General features: G+C 41.4%; 1 pseudogene; it reads left to right on the top strand.

The window, feature by feature from the left end:
• Positions 1–309: 309 nt before the first annotated feature.
• On the top strand, positions 310–760 carry LOC111142699 (annotated as a pseudogene).
• The last annotated feature ends 5,984 nt before the right edge of the window (positions 761–6,744 follow it).

Raw genomic sequence — 6,744 nt, 5'->3', positions numbered from 1 at the left:
AAAAAAAAAGAAGAAGAAGAAGACACTAGAAAAACAAAACATCTTATCTATAGGGAAACAAGGATACAAATTACATTGGGCATCTTATCAAAAACCATGCAAGCAATAAGAGAGTGGAGTGAAATATCCAAAATGTTGGAAGAAAAAAAAAATCCATCAAGCCAAGTTTCTACATCCCTCAAAACTGTCATTGAAAAGTGAAGGAGATTGTGTGAATGAAAAAAAGCCACAGACTGGGGAAAATATTTGTAAACCACCCATCAGATAAAGGACTTGTAGCCAAACTGTGCAAAGCACTCTTAAAACTCAATGATAAAAAAACAAACAACCCAAGTAAGAAATAGGCCAAAACTTCTCTTTTACCATTCCCACCAACCCAAAACCATGAAGGCAGCTGCCTTCATAATTGAGGAGTATGACATGTGCCTAGAGAACTTCCACACCAACAGGCGTGGGCAAAGCTATCACTGTTATTCCCAGCAACATGCTCTGTGAAAAGATAGTGGGCCATGTCACACATCTGGTGAAGGGCATTCAGAGAGGCCCGGAGAGAGGGATCTCCAGCAAGCAGCAGGAGGTGGAGAGAGAAAGGAGAGAGAATGATGTTCCTCATGTCTCAGCCCTGCATCAGGAGATCATGGAAGTAGATCCTGACACTAAGGACATGTTGAAACTCTTGGACTTTGGCGGTGTGTCCAGTCTACAGGTCACTCAGCCTACAGTTGGGATGAATTTCAAAACACCACGTGGAACTGTTTGAATCTTTCTGCTGGACTGTAATATCTCCAATAAACCTTGGACAACAGCAACAACAAAGCATGACCCCAAACCTGAACAGATACCTCACCAAAGATGATAAACAGATGGAAAGGAAGCATATGAAAAGATCCTCAACGTATATCTTTAGAGAATTGCAAATTAAAACAACAACGAGACCCTACTACACACCTGTTTGAATGAAGAAAATCCAAATACTGACAAGGATGTGGAATAGCAGGGATTCTCATTCATTGCTGGTGAGGATGCAAAATAGCACAACCACTTTGGAAGACAATGTGGCAGTTTCTTACAAAGCTAAACCTAGTCTACCAGATGACCCAGCAATTGTGCTCCCTGATATTTACCCAAAGGAGTTGAAAACTCATGTCCACAGAGAAATGTTCACAGAGATGCTTATTCCGACAAAAGTCCTTCAATAGGTAAATGGACAAATTATAGCACATCCAGATAATGGAATATGTATTCAGTGATAAAAAGGAATGAGCTATCAAGCCATGAAAAGATAGGGAGGAACCTTAATTGCTCATTATCAAGTGAAAGAAACCAATCTGAAATAGCTACATTTTGTGGGATTCCGACTACATGACATTCTAGAAAAGGTAAAATTGCAGAGACAATCAAAAGATCAGTGGTTACCAGGGGTTTGAAAAGATGAGAAGGGGTAAAGAGAGAGCGATGAGTAAATGGAACACTGGCCTATTTTAGGACAATGAAACTGTTCCGTATGATGTTGTAATAGTGGATATGTGTCCTTATACATTTGTTGAAACTTCCAAATTTCTACAATACGAAGGGTAGCCATTAATCTAAACTATGGATTTTATTTAATAAAAAGATATCAACACTGGTTCATCAGTGGTAATAAATGTACCACACTGATGCCAGATGTTAATAATATGGGAAAACAGGGTGTGGGTGAGAAGTAAGGTATATGAGAATTCTGTACTTTCCACTCAATTTTTCTGTAAACTCACAACTACTCTAGAAAACAAAGTTTGTTAATTAAAAAAAAAAAAAAAAAAGTGAAGGAGATGAGAGACCTTGTTGGACAAACAAAACCTCCAGTCTGGAGGCTTCTGAAACTGATATAGCCTATTGGGTTTTGGGGAGGCTTGGCTGATGGTAGAAATTTAGCATACCTAGATGTGAAGTGAGTGTGAAAAAGTAATTATGGGGCCTTCTTAAGAAACGTAAGATGTGGGCACCTGGGTGGCTCAGTGGGTTAAATCCTCTGCCTTTGCCTCAGGTCATGATCTCAGGGTACTGGGATCGAGTCCCGCATCGGGCTCTCTGCTCAGCGGGGAACCTGCTTCTCCCTTTCTCTCTGCCAGCCTCTCTGCCTACTTGTGATCTCTGTCAAATAAATAAATAAAATCTTAAAAAATAAAAAGAAATGTAAGATGTGCATTTCATCACTATAGAGTGGAGACTCGCATTTGTTGGTATGTGACTGGTTGCGTGCTAGGTGCTTAACATGTCATATGATTCCCTTCCTCCCTCTCTCTCTCTCTTCCTTCCTTTAAAGAAGTTACAATGTCCTTAAAGAGTTTACTCTCTAGTAGAGACTGACAGTTCCCAGAGAGTCCAGTTTTGTAAGGTCCTGTGCCTGCGGTAAGGAGATTATAAGCTATGGTTGCCACACATAGGACGGTGCATAGCCAGCTTTGGGGGCATAGGCAAAGCTCCTATGGGAGGTGACATCTACATTGACCTGAAGAAAGAGTGGCGATTAGGTAAAGGGGAGGAGGCGGTGAGGGGAGCAGATTCCAGCAAGAGAAGACAACGTCTGTGAAGGCCCAGAGATGAATGAAAGTCAACAGAGTTCAGTATAGAGAGAATTTACGGTGCCAGAACTGTGGAGACCAAATAGGACTCCAGAGTATTAAGAAAGGACTGGATCTTGACCAGCTGGGGTAAGAAATATCCTGAGGGCAGTGAGACGCTCTGTAAGGAAGGGAGTGAACCAAAAGGATTTGCTCTTCCCAAAGGTCTCTCTGGATGGAGGGTGGAAAATGGGCCAACCTTAGGGACAGGAGACTCTTGGAATGCTCTAGGCTGGAATGGTGGCTCCTAAACTAGAGATTGGAGACATAGATAGTGAGCTTCAAAAGAGCCGGAATCAAGAACTGAAGCTTGCTGGTTTCTGTGCTTGGAGAGTGGTGATGAGGGGGAAAGAAATTCGAGAGACTTCTAAGTTTTCTGGTGACACATGATGGCATCTTTAGTTGAGTAGAAAACAGATCTGTGAGGTTAGAGGGAAGGAAAGATGATGTTTTCCATTTGGAACATTTGGTTCGAAGATCCTATGAGACATGGGATAGAGTATACAGTTGTGAAACTTAGAAAAGAAATTCGGGCCAGCGAGAACAGACCTGGAAGTTGCTGGCATAAGAGTAGTGTTTAAGTGGGAGATTTACTTGTACAACAATCATTAAGGCAGATATTTCTCTCCCTGTTTTCAGAAGAGGGAGCCAAAATTTGGAAAGCATAAATAACTTGCTCAAAATCAGTTAGGGAGTGGTGGAGCCAGGATTTTTAACTTGTACATTTCCACTGCACAGCACTGTTTCTGGGTCACTGCACTGTTTCCCAGTAATCTGATTGTATTGCTCCTATGGAATCCCCCCACACCCCCATCTGAAAATTCTGGAAAACACTCCTACTTGGGACAGGAACTCACCTGGAGAAATGTCACTGTTCACAGCTCAAAAGTTCCTTTTTGGAGGCTAAGGCGAAACACATCAGCTTCTCTATGAGAGTTTCCTTTCATCTGGGACAGAACGATGCCAGTGATACTTGGTCTATGAAAGCAGCCCTGAATGTCCTACCAAGCCAGACCTATATAGTGGGCAAGCAGCCTTGCCCTTATGTTAACCATCTGCCTTCATGTGCACTAACCTAACCATTGAACATAACAGATAAGTGGTGGTGGAAACAGAAACCCCATTTCCCTTGCTGGTACAAGGCTGGCTCCAGGATTGCTGGCTCCAGAGTTGGCTACCCATCCCTGTCTCCTGCGACCCCCCACTAATGTCCCCTGTCTTCTCCTTGTGGGGATTCCCACATCTCCCTCAACCTGACCCATAAACTCCACCTCCTCTCTTCATCCAGATAGCACCAGAGTTGAAGCCTCTTCTTGTTTTCTGTTCAGAGGGAAGCTGGATGTTCGTTGGGATGACCTCATCTCTCTTGGCATCCCCCTTCCCACCCCCATCTCCCAGGCACTGTCATTTTCATTTGCATGGCCTCTGAGGCCTTCAGCTATGGAGGGACCTGCTTCAGAGCTGACACCAAGGCTCGAGCTCTAACCTCTCACACTTTCTCATATAACAACTCATCTGCTGGTGGAATACATTTGTTTGTGATTACAGGCTGCTTACAATACTGTTGTACAGGGCCTTATGTTATGGCTCAGTGCCATGAGAAAACACATTAGTAATTTTTTATGACCCTAGAGCAACCACGCAGGATTTCCCTAAAACAGAAAACATGAAGGGATTTTATGGTCTTGCACTGTTAGACATCCCTTATGGCTGATGCGGGTATATTAGAACTAGCAGAACATGGGATTTTCCAGACATTTTGGGTTGCGAGGTTTCTGACTCTAATTAGTGAACACCCCTTGTTTATCTGCTCTGGGGGACATAAAACACACAAGGAAATTACAAACAAAAGGCATCAAGGTTTTGAACGTTTCTCTTGACGTATTAAGTTACTCCTGGGCTTCAATGAGCTGCTCTTCGTAAGCCACTTCTGAAAGTAACTGTGAAATGATAAAAATTGGAAACGACTGGTGAATTCTCAGGATTCTCCCTGTCCCTCTTTGAAAAATAGCATACAGTGTGGACTTCCCATTTGATGGGGACACAATCTGGCTGTCATCTGGGGTGGCTCACACACACACACACACACACACAGGAACACACCATCCAATAAAAATATCTAAAAAGAGAATAGTGGACTTTCATTTGGCCTTAAGAGTAAATACATATATTATTTTGATTAAAAAAACATTCTATTTTTGGCACTGTTAACGGTGTTCAATGTCTACTTGATAAAGTAGCAGGAGAGAACGCGAGAGCTTCTAGCCTCTCAGAGGATCTACATTGGAACATTTTAATTACTTTTTTGTGGAGGACAAACTCACTCTGAATTTGGCAGCTCTGAGAGGCTCCTCCACCCAATAGGGAGTGTGTTCCCAAGTGCCCAGGGAGTGAAGGTAAGTCAGCCAAGAGTGTGAGAAAACAACAGACACCAGGGAGGCAGTGAACAAACCCTATCTAGTAAAAGGACTTCAATTAGAAATATAGGGGGAAAAAATATTGTTGCCTTTTTAATATAGTGTTAGTAGTTGGCATGATGGCGTCAACTCTTTAAATTCCACAAGAATGTGTGACAGCCACCTTTCCCAACTGCCTATCAGCCTTCGAATACATACACCCATGGAGCGGCAAGGGGTGAGAACCTGGCTGAACATTTCTTTTTCCTTTTTTTTTGGTAAGGATTGATTTATTTATTTTGTGGGGGAGGGGAAGAGGGAGAGGGAGAGTCTTTTTTTTTTTTATATCTCAAGATATTTTATTTCTTCTGGATATATATCCAGAAGTAGGATTGCTGAACCATAAAAGTTGCATTTCTTTTAACTTTTCTGAGGAATTTAAATTTTTTTTTAAATAAACATATAATGTATTTTTATCCCCAGGGGTACAGGTCTGTGAATCGCCAGGTTTACACACTTCACAGCACTCACCATAGCACATACCCTCCCCAATGTCCATAACCCCACCACCCTCTCCCAAACCCCCTCCCCCCAGCAACCCTCAGTTTGTTTTGTGAGATTAAGAGTCATGGGAGAGAGAGTCTTAAACAGACTCTGCATGGAGCATGGAACCAATGCGGGGCTTGATCCCGTGACCCTGAATCACCAACCTGAGCCGAAAAACAAGAGTTGCTTGAGTAACCAACTGTGCCACCCAGGCGCCCCCTGGCTACAGCATTGGGAAAAACATGGTAGACAAAACAGTAACGGAGTACAATGGTATATGGGTTTCACATCGATGGTGCTATGGTCATAGTAACAAATTTCCCAAGGCTCAAACATATTTAACCTCCCTTAAAAAAAAAATATATATATATACACACACACATATATATTTATATTTATATTTATATTTATATTTATATTTATATTTATATTTATATTTGTGAGATACCATGGGAGAAATGCTGTAGTGGCATCTCACCTCTAACAGGATGGAAAAGACGGGTTTGCCCTTAACCCCCTCACCTGTTGCTTTCCCTGGGGTTGTGTTATCACCTGCTTCTCACCGCTCCCAGGTAACACAGAGGGGCTCACTGTCAGTGCACAATGGCATTGATAAGAGACACTGAATGTGCCCTTAAAGTAATAAGATTGATTTGTGTATTGCCTTTTTAATATCTGGACTCACCTATGTTGTCATTTCTACACATTGTTATACTGGAGGCTATGTTCTCAATATTAATCTGTAAATATTGAAAGGTAATTTTTAATTTAACAATGTAATCTGAATGGTATAATGAAAACCCTGATTTTTTTAAAAGGTAGGCGAACATATTTGTACATAAACAAATAACAAAGTAATAAGAAACATGTAATTCTAAGTCACATTTGCATATGTTCTAAAGATATTGTTTTAACTATTTTACAAAATAACTTTTAATGATATAAGTGATGTTTATGGAAATTTCTAATAATGTTTTTATTCTGATCTAAGACTTCATATACCAAGTTTTAGTTCAAGAGAAACATTTTATAACTGAATTATAATCCCCAAAGAATAGGAATTTAACCTGAAAACTGTAAAAACTCCTTAGTTACAGCATCTCAGATAGGAACCTATAAAAATTTGATGGCTGGGGCGCCTGGGTGGCTCAGTGGGTTAAAGCCTCTGCCTTCGGCTCAGGTTGTGATCCCAGGGTCCT

The sequence above is a fragment of the Enhydra lutris genome, unplaced genomic scaffold (assembly GCF_002288905.1).
Source record: "Enhydra lutris kenyoni isolate GAN:26980312 unplaced genomic scaffold, ASM228890v2 scaffoldscaffold8, whole genome shotgun sequence".
Classification (NCBI taxonomy): domain Eukaryota; kingdom Metazoa; phylum Chordata; class Mammalia; order Carnivora; family Mustelidae; genus Enhydra; species Enhydra lutris.
The sequence above is the reverse complement of the archived record's forward strand: the minus strand, read 5'-3'. Positions and strand labels throughout refer to the sequence as shown.